The 11658-nt window shown below is 43.8% G+C and overlaps 1 long non-coding RNA gene across 1 annotated transcript; it reads left to right on the top strand.

The window, feature by feature from the left end:
• Window positions 1-1478: 1478 nt before the first annotated feature.
• On the top strand, window positions 1479-8688 carry LOC145722138 (uncharacterized). Its single transcript, XR_014146187.1, has 3 exons — window positions 1479-2069; window positions 5642-5842; window positions 6122-8688. It is a non-coding gene; the product is annotated as an uncharacterized LOC145722138 (long non-coding RNA).
• The last annotated feature ends 2970 nt before the right edge of the window (window positions 8689-11658 follow it).

Raw genomic sequence — 11658 nt, forward strand, 5'->3', positions numbered from 1 at the left:
CAATAAAAAAGATGATAAGATTCCGATAAGAATAACCGGAAACCGCTGTCATTGAGAATTGCAGTGTATTGCAATTAATGGAAGAAAAATATAGATTGCACACATGCATCTTATATACATATGTACCTGCACTCCTGATTTAGATGATTATTATATTAATTCCCTGAGCACAGGGAATTGGTGAAAACCCTTTGTGTAGTGTAGCTGAGAAAAAAGTACTTGTTTTGCTCTAGTGTCCAGGGTATGTGGCTGCCCCCCTTCTGCAGGTACCACACTGGTCTGAGAGGTCATGGTCATCGTTTCTGGTTTCCGCCCATGTCCTTGTTCACGGTTATTTTTTTTCTTTTTTACATCTCAGGGAATTGTTTTATTCAAGCTTTTCACATGCAAGTTGTCATTAGGATCATTGCTCCCACTAGCGTCTCATTTTGCATTATATCAGCTATTGTCAGTTCTGTGTTGAGATACAGCAATATTTTTCTTCGATAATTGAGGCAAAATTGACATACATTATATTAGTTTCAGGTGCACAACATCATGATTCAGTATTTTTGTCCATTATGAAATGATCATCACAATAAGTCTGGCTAAGTATCTGTCATCTTACATAGTTACAAAAAATTTTTTTTCTTGTGATGAAAACTTTTGAGATCTATTCTCTTTGCAACTTCCAAATATGGGCAAAATAGGTGAAGATTCAGAGGAACAGCCTTCCAGTTATACATCATGGTTTTTTTTTTTTTTCCCAGTACAGTCTTCTCACCAAGGCCGCTGCTGAGACAGTCCCTGCTGTCTCTCACCCGTGGGTGCATGAGCTCCCGGTGCTCTGTCCCATGCCTGCTTGCTCTAGGATGCAATGTTTAGCTTTTTACCCCAGGCATATACTATGCCAATGGGAGGAGTTAACTCTGCAGCATTTGGTGGGGGGAATAAATTCCTAATTGGAATCTGAGATGAAGACGTTTCTCTAGGTGGCAGAGACCTGGGCTCCATCATGCTCCCCATGTAGGTCCTTAAAACACTCTCCTGGTTGCAGCAGCTCGGGGTTTCCCGTGAGGAACTCATGCCTGATCCCATGTGGACGTGGAAGCATCACTCAGTGCTGTGTCAGCACCCAAAACCTGTCCCCAGCCACCGGAGAATGAGCTCCAGGGGGATGGAGGGGACTCCGTGCTCAGGAGCTCTGAATTTAACAAATGTGGACTTAGTAGCCAGTTGGGAGGGATTAACCAGGAATATCTGCAGAGGCTGGAAAACCCACTCAATCCCTTGCCTGCTTTTACAAACCTGGAGAATTCCTGTAGCTCTGAAGTCCTAAGTGGGAAATGAGAAGCACTTGCGAGCTCAGATAATGCTGGAATGTCTTCAGAAGATATCTAGAAGAGTCGATTATGTAGAAAGGGTTGAGGAACTCCCACTTTAATTTTTATTCTTATATATTATTTAGATTTTTAAAAAATCGGCTATGTATTTTATTTTTCTATATTTTTAAGCCTGTTTAAACAAGACAACAACAACATCAACAACAAAGGGGGATTTCTGGCCAGGAACACAGAGGCGCTAGGCTTGGAGACTTGGTCTCTAAGTCTTGTAGGTCCGTGAGTACCAGAGCCTGATGTACATGGCACATTAGTCAGCACGCGAGACTAGACTTTGAGGACAGAGAGAGTGTAAGATGGAGAAGAGTTCTGGCCTAGAGCCATGAGAAGCCCAGGCAGCCTTGAACTGTGGTTTTGATTTTAACTCATACAGCTGATGCCCTTACAAGACCACGTGTGGTAGTTTATCCTAGTAATTGTCCTTAGTGAATTCCACGTGTGTGCCCTTGGTAGTCTCCTCCCACAGGATCTCTGGATTGGCCATATGACTTGGTTTGGCCAATGGGATATCAGCAAATACGGCGTGCCTTCTCAGAAGGTTGTCTCTGTGTGAAGAAACCCAAGCTTGCCTGTTTGTGACCCAGCGGACGGTCAATACCAACTTTGGGACATGCAATGCGAGGCCGTATTAGGCCACCCAGCCCCAGCTGATCCGCCTGATAGATGATGTTCACAGCATGGGTGACTCAGGTAGGACCCGTAGAAGAAGCGCTTGCTAAGCCCTGCCCGAACGGTTGACCCGCACAATCCTAAGAAAACAAAACAGTTCGTGTTTTAAGCCACTGGTGTCCAGTTGTTTATTATGTGGCAGTATGCAACTGGTTACACCGTGTCAAATGTCTTGTTACATTTGCATTTAGCACCTTGCTCTGCCCACATTCTGTGATTAATAAATCAATGCTCTTATACGTTTTATTTAAGGAGGTCCAGAATAAGAGAATGAAAAATAGTATGGCTAATGCAATATATGTTAAGAAAAAAAAAAGAAGAAGAAGATAGCAGAAGGGGAAGAATGAAGCGGGGGAAATCGGAGGGGTAGACGAACCATGAGAGACGACGGACTCTGAAAAACAAACTGAGGGTTCTAGAGGGGAGGGGGGTGGGAGGATGGGTTAGCCTGGTGGTGGGTATTGAGGAGGGCACATTCTGCATGGAGCACTGGGTGTTATGCACAAACAATGAATCATGGAACACTACATCTAAAACTAATGATGTAATGTATGGGGATTAACGTAAGAATAAAAAAAAAGCAAAAAAAAAATAGTATGGCATAGTTAGGGTTAAGCATTTAATCTCCCTGTGACTCAAGTTTATTTCTAGATTGGAGGTCTTCTATCACCAGGTGTAGGTAAAAATGGATGATGTCAAGGAGTTCTGTTTTCCCTCTAATTGCACCAGGAGGTCAGAAATGTATTTTCAACATTCAAAAGAGGGGAGTTTACCCAGTTCCCTATCTGCGCTCCTCTCTCCAGTTTGAGGGCTTTGGGGGAGAAGCCTGGGTCCCATTTGAACTACCAAAGGGGTCATGTCATGGAGCTCCAAGGCTCTTGGGTTGAGTCCCTCCCTGGGAACCCACCAGACAGTGCTGGCCACCAATGCATTTGCATGTTCTCCCCCTTTCCCGTGGAGAAGGAAGGAGGAAAGTCGTGTAAAGTATGGAACTGCATCTGAATTTTGTGGGGGAAAATAAGAGCTTTGCAATTTCAAAATATAGTCTTAGGTAACTCTCAAACAGGCATTTTGTCTTTTGGCCCTGTGTTTGCATATTATAACCAATTGTTTAATTTATTAATGTTTACATTTATAATGCTTAAAAAGCATAATTAAAAAATGAAACAGACCCTTTTAACTAGAGCCTTTTTTTCTCAAAGTGATTTATTTAATGAATCATATTTTTCTTATCTCTCCTCCACGGAGAGGCCAATCTGGCCACAGTTCGGTTGTCAGGTTTCTCAAAAATGGGTGCCCTAATTGCCCCCAAGACCTGCAGTGCATGCACAGATCTATCTTCACCTCTAAAGAAGGTCTTAAGCTTTCTTCTTTCCTGCAGGCTTGCCCACAGGAGGAGAAATAGCAGTCATCTGAGGTCGTTTGTTGTGCAGGTGCTCCTTCTAAAAATCTTTCAACAGCTACTTAGGACATCAGGAGAAAACCCCAGGACATGTTTCCCCAGGGTAACATTGAATGGCATCCCAAATGGAGTACCTTCCTTTGGGACATCCTAGGGCTGCCCTCTGGGAGTGTGCCCTTGGTTCGCTTGAGGCTTTTTGGGCATTCCAGACTTGGCCATGATGGGACATCAAAGGCTTGGGTTTACAGGACCTCTGGAGTTTCAACATCAGGCCCCCTCAGTAATGAGTGTCTTATTCACAGTTTTCAACTCTCTGTTTATTCAGTAACGAGTCAAATCAAGAACAACAGCTTATTATGAGTGATCTGGTTTACTAGGTGTAGTAAGCTATCAAAGAAGCATGAAATAAAGTCTCTGGTTTAGAACATGAATGTTCTATATATTAGGGGGGAAAAGTCAAGAATGATAAGAGGGAAGAAACTGAAGCTAAGTGTAAATAGAAACAAATAAGCCCAACCGTATTTCAAAGGAATAACACAACCATTGCTGAGTAGAGGTGGGGAAGGGAGAGAATGAACCCAAGTCATTTTCAAACATCATACTTTGACTACGTACCCTCAGTCCAGGAGGGAAAAAAACAGAACTGCCAACAAGTCTTGAACCCCTTTCAGTAGATTTATTTCATGTAGTGACATGGGTGTGGAATTGAGCACATGAGTAAATAGGTCAATATCTTAGGAGCCAGAGTCCACATGGTGAAGAAAGGGGTGTGCAAATATAGAATGGAGGAATGCAAGGAAGAACTCTGAGATTGGTCTGGGGTCCGGGGTATCAGTGAAACTCCTGATTTCTACTCTTGCCCTTTGAGCTTTGGTTTCTATCCTTTGATCACTTTCATCTGTATCTCTGCCCATTCTGTTCCAGTCACAGAGAATTTCCTTCCCATCACTTCAGTATATTCAAACCTTACCTCTTCTCCACAAAGTCTTCTATCTTCTCTCTCCCTGGATGGGAGTCATTTCTTCTCTAAGCACCCATGGTTCCGTAACAAATTCATTAAAAACACATTAACATTTACCTTAGAATAAAGTTACTTATGACTGTCTTACCTACTATAAGCACTTTCTTTTTTATTCTTATGTTAATCCCCATACATTACATCATTAGTTTAAGATGTAGTGTTCCATGATTCATTGTTTGTGCATAACACCCAGTGCTCCATGCAGAATGTGCCCCCCTCAATACCCACCACCAGGCTAACCCATCCCCCCCACCCCCCTCCCCTCTAGAACCCTCAGTTTGTTTTTCAGAATCCGTCGTCTCTCATGGTTCGTCTACCCCTCCGATTTCCCCTGCTTCATTCTTCCCTTCCTGCTATCTTCTTCTTCTTCTTCTTCTTTTTTTTTTTTCTTAACATATATTGCATTATTTGTTTCAGAGGTACAGATCTGAGATTCAACAGTCTTGCACAATTCACAGCGTATGAGCACTTTTTGATGAAGGACCAGTGTTGGATCCTTCTTTGTTTCTCACAGGGTACCCAGGAATTCAATAATGACTTATTCAATGAAGAAGGAAGGGCTTATTTTAACAAGAATAATCAAAGTAGTCTGCAAAAATCTAACTGTACACATACCAAAGAGGGAAGATGTTCCCTGATGATAAATCTTGGTTTTAATAAACTCCCTATGGATCCATAGGGTGTTATGTCCTTCAGAAAGTAAGGTTGCAGGATATGCTAATAGAGGTATAGTATTTAGAACAAGGGAGGTGATAAGGCCAATCTATTTGCCTTTAGCAAACTATTTTCTGATGTTTGATTTTTTGGGGGATTATATTCAGATATTTTTGATCAAAGTTTAAGAGCCTTGTGTTTCGCATGCTCAAAACCATGCCATGAGCGGAATGGACTGAATGGTATTGGTTGGACTGAGAGAGACTCCTGGGGAAGGGATGGGGCCAAGAGAAGGGAAGATGAACAAAAGTTGACTTTAAGCATCTGAAAAGATGCTATATGGAAGAAGGATTAGATTTACTTTGTGTCATCCCAAGGAACAGATAAAAGGTCAATTTTGGTGGAGATGGGTGGGAGATTTTTGCCTCAGCATAAGGAAGGGCTTTCTGACAAATAGAATTGTCTACCTGGGAATGGTCAGTTGGGGTCGGGTACTAATTATCTTCTTCTCAGCAGTGAGCTGCGAGAGCTGGTGAGCGCCGTGGTATAGAACAATCCTGACACAGGTACGGGGTCAAACTGTATGACTTCCAGATACGTTCCACCTCAAATTTCCTATGACTCTATGATGCTACCCAAGAAGACAAGACCCAAGAAACACTTAATGAACAACACGATATGTGCTGAAGAATAGCCAACCAGTACCAAAGGAACCAGGTAAGCGGCAATAGTCCTGGGATTGGGTTTCACGGGGAAGTGGGTGGAATAAACATGGAGCAGGGGGGTGGGGACTTCTGGCAGAAGGCCCGGCATAAGCAAAGGGGAAGGTCTGTGCACAGCAGTGAGGCAGAGCTGGGAACATGAGCCGAGAAACGATGCACTGTAAGAATGTGGGATCGGGTTGTACTCTGAAAGTTTATCAGAGGAATTAAGGCAAACAAACAACAACCATACCCTGCATTTGAAGTTCTAGTTCTTATTTCTGTCCATTCCTAGCTGAGTGACTGTGAGCAGATCACGTTTTCTGGACCTTCACTTCACCACTTTGCGAATCAGTAGACTGGATGGAATGGTGGAGATTCATTCTGCTCTACAAGGCAACGGCTTTTTGAGATAAATGATTGGCTGCCACTGTAGTAGATTCGTGAGCAAAAGAGGGACGTGCAAGGAGTATTGGGGGAAGATGAATTTAATACGCAGGGTAGATGGAAGTCAGAAGAGACCGAAGTTGGGAAGAACAGCCGAGAGGCAGTTCCAGTAGTGGTTTCTCAAAATAATATCATTCAACTTTAATATTGTTTACTCAGAGTTTTATGCCACAGTGTCAGGAAGTGTGGAGTTTGGTGCCTCTATAGGACAACTTTGTTTCTAGGTCAAATTAATTTCCTGTCTTCTCGAGGAATTAAAAAAATGCCATGTTGATACCAACACTCTCAACACTGCACCAGTGACTGAAGTCTGATTTTTTGCATTCTGTCATGAGAATGGTTCCCATGAGGGCTCCCTTAGCAGTGTTTCTCTGCTACCATGTCCTGCAAAATATTCCCCACCATCCACGCAAGTACTGAGACAGAGGAATTTTCACATGTCTTTTTTTTTTTTTTTTTCAGCCGTCAGGCGGCGATGGCCTGATCCAAACCTGGCTGGCCAGAAAGTTCAGAATACCGATCTCTTATTCCTGCCAGGCACGTTGTTTTGTGATGAAGTCTCATCCTGAGTTGTAGAAGAGTTCTTGCAATGACAGTGTACTCTGGTTCTTAAAATAAAGCGCTTTCCTCGGAGAGCTGAATGCCCGGGGCTGCTCATGGGCTCACCTTAGGGTGCCTGTGGCTGGCGGAGGCCGGGGGTGAGATGGAAGGGGAGGAGAGGAGTCTCTGATCGCTGTAACTGGCTGCTTCAGTGAGCTAGAAACACTAATTAGAGAACCATTAGGTTGTAGGTCAGTGGCTGGAATGTCATCAGAGAGTGGCCTGACTGTGATATTATATGACAGATGCTGCCCGGTGACTAGTCAGGGAGGCGGGAGAAGCTCCAGTCTACAAGTTCAGCGGGCGGTGGTGTGATGAGAGCTCACACATGGAGTATGTGCAAGGTGACGGAAACACACTGAGGTCGCGAGAGCCCGGGTGCGCCTCTGGGAACACCTCTTCGGCAGTTCCCTCTGAATGGGTGTCAGCTGCCCCGGAACCCCACACCCGCCTTTCTTCCATTTCTGCCTTTCTTCCTTCCCTGCCGTGCCTGAACAGAAAACAGACTGGGGAGAAGGAGGATTTGGGAAGCAAGATCAAATCTGGGTGAGGGTTAAAGATGGGGGGTCATTTCGATCGCTTCACTCTTAGGTCATCAGGCCCAGCCTGAGAAGCGAAATCAGTGTGAGTTGTGGGCTCACACACCCTGGATCACTTCAGGTACCCTCTTTTCTCTTTCCCTTGTACTCCCGAAGCGCGGTCTGTAGACCGGTGCTGGTCTGTGGGGTGTTTTTCATTTTGTTTCTTTATTTTACCACCTACAGTGAGATAACCACAGAAATGAGGATAAAGCCTGGAAAAACTTGCATAACAATTTGGCATTGGTGTGACATCCAAGCACATTGTGACCGTGTTTTACCAACGCATTGGTCTCCAAAGGATCGGAACCTTAAAAACTGGTCCCTTTTCACAAGTAGTTTGAGAAGCCCTGCTTGTGCTCCATCACGTCATCAACAAAATGTTGACTCGGGGCTGATCGCGTACAAGCATCAGCTCTGGGACACAAACCTCCCAGGAGTTGTATGGCTAGCTAATGATTCGAGGGTGGTGGTCTGGTCTTCCCGGGTGTCAAGGCAGATTCCAGAGAGGAAGAGGCCATATCTCGATCTTCTTTGGTGTCTGTCTAAGCCTCTGGCACAGTGCCGAGAACAGAGTAGACACACAATACGTATGTGTTGAATAAAGTTATTACTTTGCAATCGTGGTCCGAAAAAGGAGATGAGAATTTAACAGCTGTGTGTGGCTAAAGCAAGTAGGTGGCTTCTTGCCTTTCTGTCTCCCTGCTCTTTCTAGGCCCATTCTGAAGATAAATTTCTGGGACCACAAATATGGGCTGGAAATGACTCTGCTTCTGAATTTGAATAAGAACCCAAATCTAAAAACAACCGGATTCTATAAGGACTCTTCAAAGGAAGCCAAACTCTTGCTAGGCAAATCGTGTGGTCTGGTTTATTTGTGAATTATCTTAAATTTTTTTGGGGGGTAGTGGTGATTGGAGGCAAGTGTTCTCAAGGGTAAATACATACCTTTGGTGCCAGAAGTTGGCAGAGAAATGATTTCACTGTACTGCTGGACAGGAGTAACGCCTAATAGTCTCGGATGGGAACTGAACCCTCAATGTGGCCTCAGCAATCACCTGCCTCTCCGATTCCCAGATTTCACGGGAGAGGAACTGAGATGCAGAGAGAGAGTAAGTGACTTGCCTTTTTGGTAATAAATTGTAACCCTTTCCAAGGATTTATGATGCGAATATAACTTACTTTGGGCCAAAGTTTAATAATACAAAATCTTCCCATTAAGATGAACTCAGTCGTTGGGGCGCCTGGGTGGCTCAGTCGTTAAGCGTCTGCCTTCGGTTCGGGTCATGATCCCAGAGTCCTGGGATCAAGCCCCACATCAGGCTCCCTGGTCCGCGGGAGGCCTGCTTCTCCCTCTCACACTCCCCTTGCTTGTGTTCCCTCTCACGCTGTTTCTCTCTCTGTCAAATAAATAAATAAAATCTTTAAAAAAAAAATAAAATGAACTCAGTCGCAAAGGAAAAACCTCAGCGACTTGACATTTATTCAGGTCAGAGGAAGACCAAAAACATAAGTTGGCAAGAGTATGTGTCTCAACCTGAGAGAGAATGCATATTAGAGGAAGTAAAAAGCTAAGGGCCAGGAATCTATGACCCTGAGGGCATGCTGGCAGTTAAAAAAAGGTTCATGGTCCACTGGAAAATTCTCTTCTCTTCTCTTTTCTTCTTCTCTTCTCTTCTCCTTCTCTTCTTCTCTTTCTTCTTCTTCCCTTCTCTCCTCTCTTTCTTTCTCTTTCTTTCCTTCCTTCCTTTACTTCTTTCCTTCCTTCCTTCTTTCCTTCCTTCCTTCTTTCCTTCTTTCTCTTTCCTTCTCTTTCTTTCCTTCCTTTCTTTCTTATTTACTTATTTATTTTAGAGAGAAGGAGGGGACAGAATCCCAAGTACACTTTGTGCTGAGCATGGAGCCTGAGGTGGGGCTTTATCTCACAACTCTGAGATCACGATCTGAGCAGAAACTAAGAGTTGGATGCTTAACTGACGGTGCCACCCAGGTGCCCCTGGAAAATTATTTTCCAAGTCTTGTTTTATTTAGTAGAAATGTAATATAACATGACGAGCTCCCATAACCTTCAGGGTGGCCCACAACCCCTAAGTGCAGAGTTTCTCAGCCTTGGCACTGCTGACCTTTTGGAATGGTTAACTCTTTGGAGTCGTGGGGGACTGTCCTGTACATTGTAGGATGTTTAGCAGCATCCGTGGCCTCTACCCTCCCGATGCCAGTAGCCTCCCCTCATGGTGACAATGGAAAATGTCTGTCGATATTGCCAAATGTTGCCCCCAGGTGAGAACCACTGCTGGGTGGAATGGTTAGAACTAAAAATGTTGTAGTGTGATGATGCACAATACCATTGTCATTAGGGAAATGCAAACTGAAGCTGTAATGAGATATTGCCCCACGCCTGTAAAAAATAGCTAATGTTCAAAAAAAAAAATGACAATACGACATGTCATGGCAAAATGTCAAGAAATTGGAAGTCTTTTTTTATTTTAAGATTTTATTATTTTTTAAGTGATCTCTACTATACCCAATGTGGGGCTCGAACTCACAAACCCGAGGTCAAGAGTTATGGTGTTCCTTTTTTTTTTTTTTTTAAAGATTTTATTTATTTGACAGAGACACAGCGAGAGAGGGATCACAAGCACGGGGAGTGGGAGAGGGAGAAGCAGGCTTCCCACAGAGCAGGGAGCCTGATGTGGCGCTCGATCCCAGGACCCTGGGATCATGACCTGAGCCGAAGGCAGACGCTTAACGACTGAGCCACCCAGGCGCCCCAAGAGTTGTATGTTCTTCCAACTGAGCCAGCCAGGTACCTGGAGAAACTGGAAGTCTTTTTTTAAAAAAATAATTATCGTTCTACTTTTTAAAAGATTTATTTATTTGGGAGAGACAGAGAAAGAGAGAGGTCATGAGCGAGTGGGAGGAGGAGTAGAGGGAGAAAGAGAGAGAGAATCTGAAGCATACTCCATGCTCAGCATGGAGTGGGATGCAGGTCTTGATCCCAAGACCATGAGATCATGAACTGAGCTGAAACCAAGAGTCAGTCCCTCAACAGACTGAGCCACCCAGGTGCCCCAAAACTGCGAGTCTTGTACACCTCTGGTGGGAATGCAAATTAGTACAGCCACTTTGGAAAAGAGTTTGGCAGTTTCTTATAAAACTAACCATACACTTATGCGACCCAGTAGTCTCACTCCTAAGTATTTATAAAAGGGAAATGAAAGCTTACATTCGCACAAAAACCTGTAGGTAAATGTTTATAACAGTTTAATTTATTAATTACCAAAAAAGTAGAAACAACCCGAACGTCCTTCAACCTTTGTATGGATAAACACTCTTGGGTTCATCCATACAATGGAATACTAAATGGCAACAAAAAATAGTGAATTACCAGTATGTACAACAACAAGGGCGAATCTCAGACCCACGGCTGCCAGTGAAGGAAAGGATGTGTGATTGCATTTATATGACATCCTGGGAAAGGCAAAACTGTAGGGACAGGAAGTAGATCTGAAGCTGGAGGTGAGGGGTGAGGGTTGCCTACAAAGATGCAGAGGACTCTTTGGGTGATGGACTGTTAGACACGTTGGTTGTGCTTGTGGTTACATGGCTATACGCCTTTGTCAAACTCGCAGGACTGTCTGCCTAAAGGGGTGAATTTTCCTGTATGATCCATATATACTACCGTGTGCATTAATTTTAAAACATGAAAACTATGTGCCAGTATTATCAGAATTGAGCTAAAATAAATGTAGTTCTCAATCTTTTCCGAAAATTCACACTGTTCTTAGTCAACTGGGCAGAAGACAAATGGTAAAATATTGTTTCCATAGCAAAGGCCCAGACGTTGTGATTTAATATTCCTTAGGTACATCAAATGGCCTGGACACTGTCTAGCCCCTTTAGAGAGGAGGCAGTCCTTGCCTTGCAGGTAAAAACAAACCTTCAGCATCAAGCTCTGGCCCATTAACCGGCCTCAGACAGGTCAGGCTCCTCTTTTTAAATGCAAATATATGCATGTCCTGGGGTCACACACTATCAGAGACACTTCTGGGGCAGGACCTGCATCTTATACTTCTTTGTATTCTAGGGCTCCTCCAAAGAGCAAGTGTTTAACAAGTGTTTGATGATGATGATGATGATGGTGGTGGTGGGATCAAGGCACAGGACAGTCTAGTCCTGTTCTGGCTCAAGGATTTACTTTCGCCTC

The sequence above is a fragment of the Leptonychotes weddellii genome, chromosome 6 (assembly GCF_054177405.1).
Source record: "Leptonychotes weddellii isolate Sample4059 chromosome 6, ASM5417740v2, whole genome shotgun sequence".
In the NCBI taxonomy this organism is placed as follows: domain Eukaryota; kingdom Metazoa; phylum Chordata; class Mammalia; order Carnivora; family Phocidae; genus Leptonychotes; species Leptonychotes weddellii.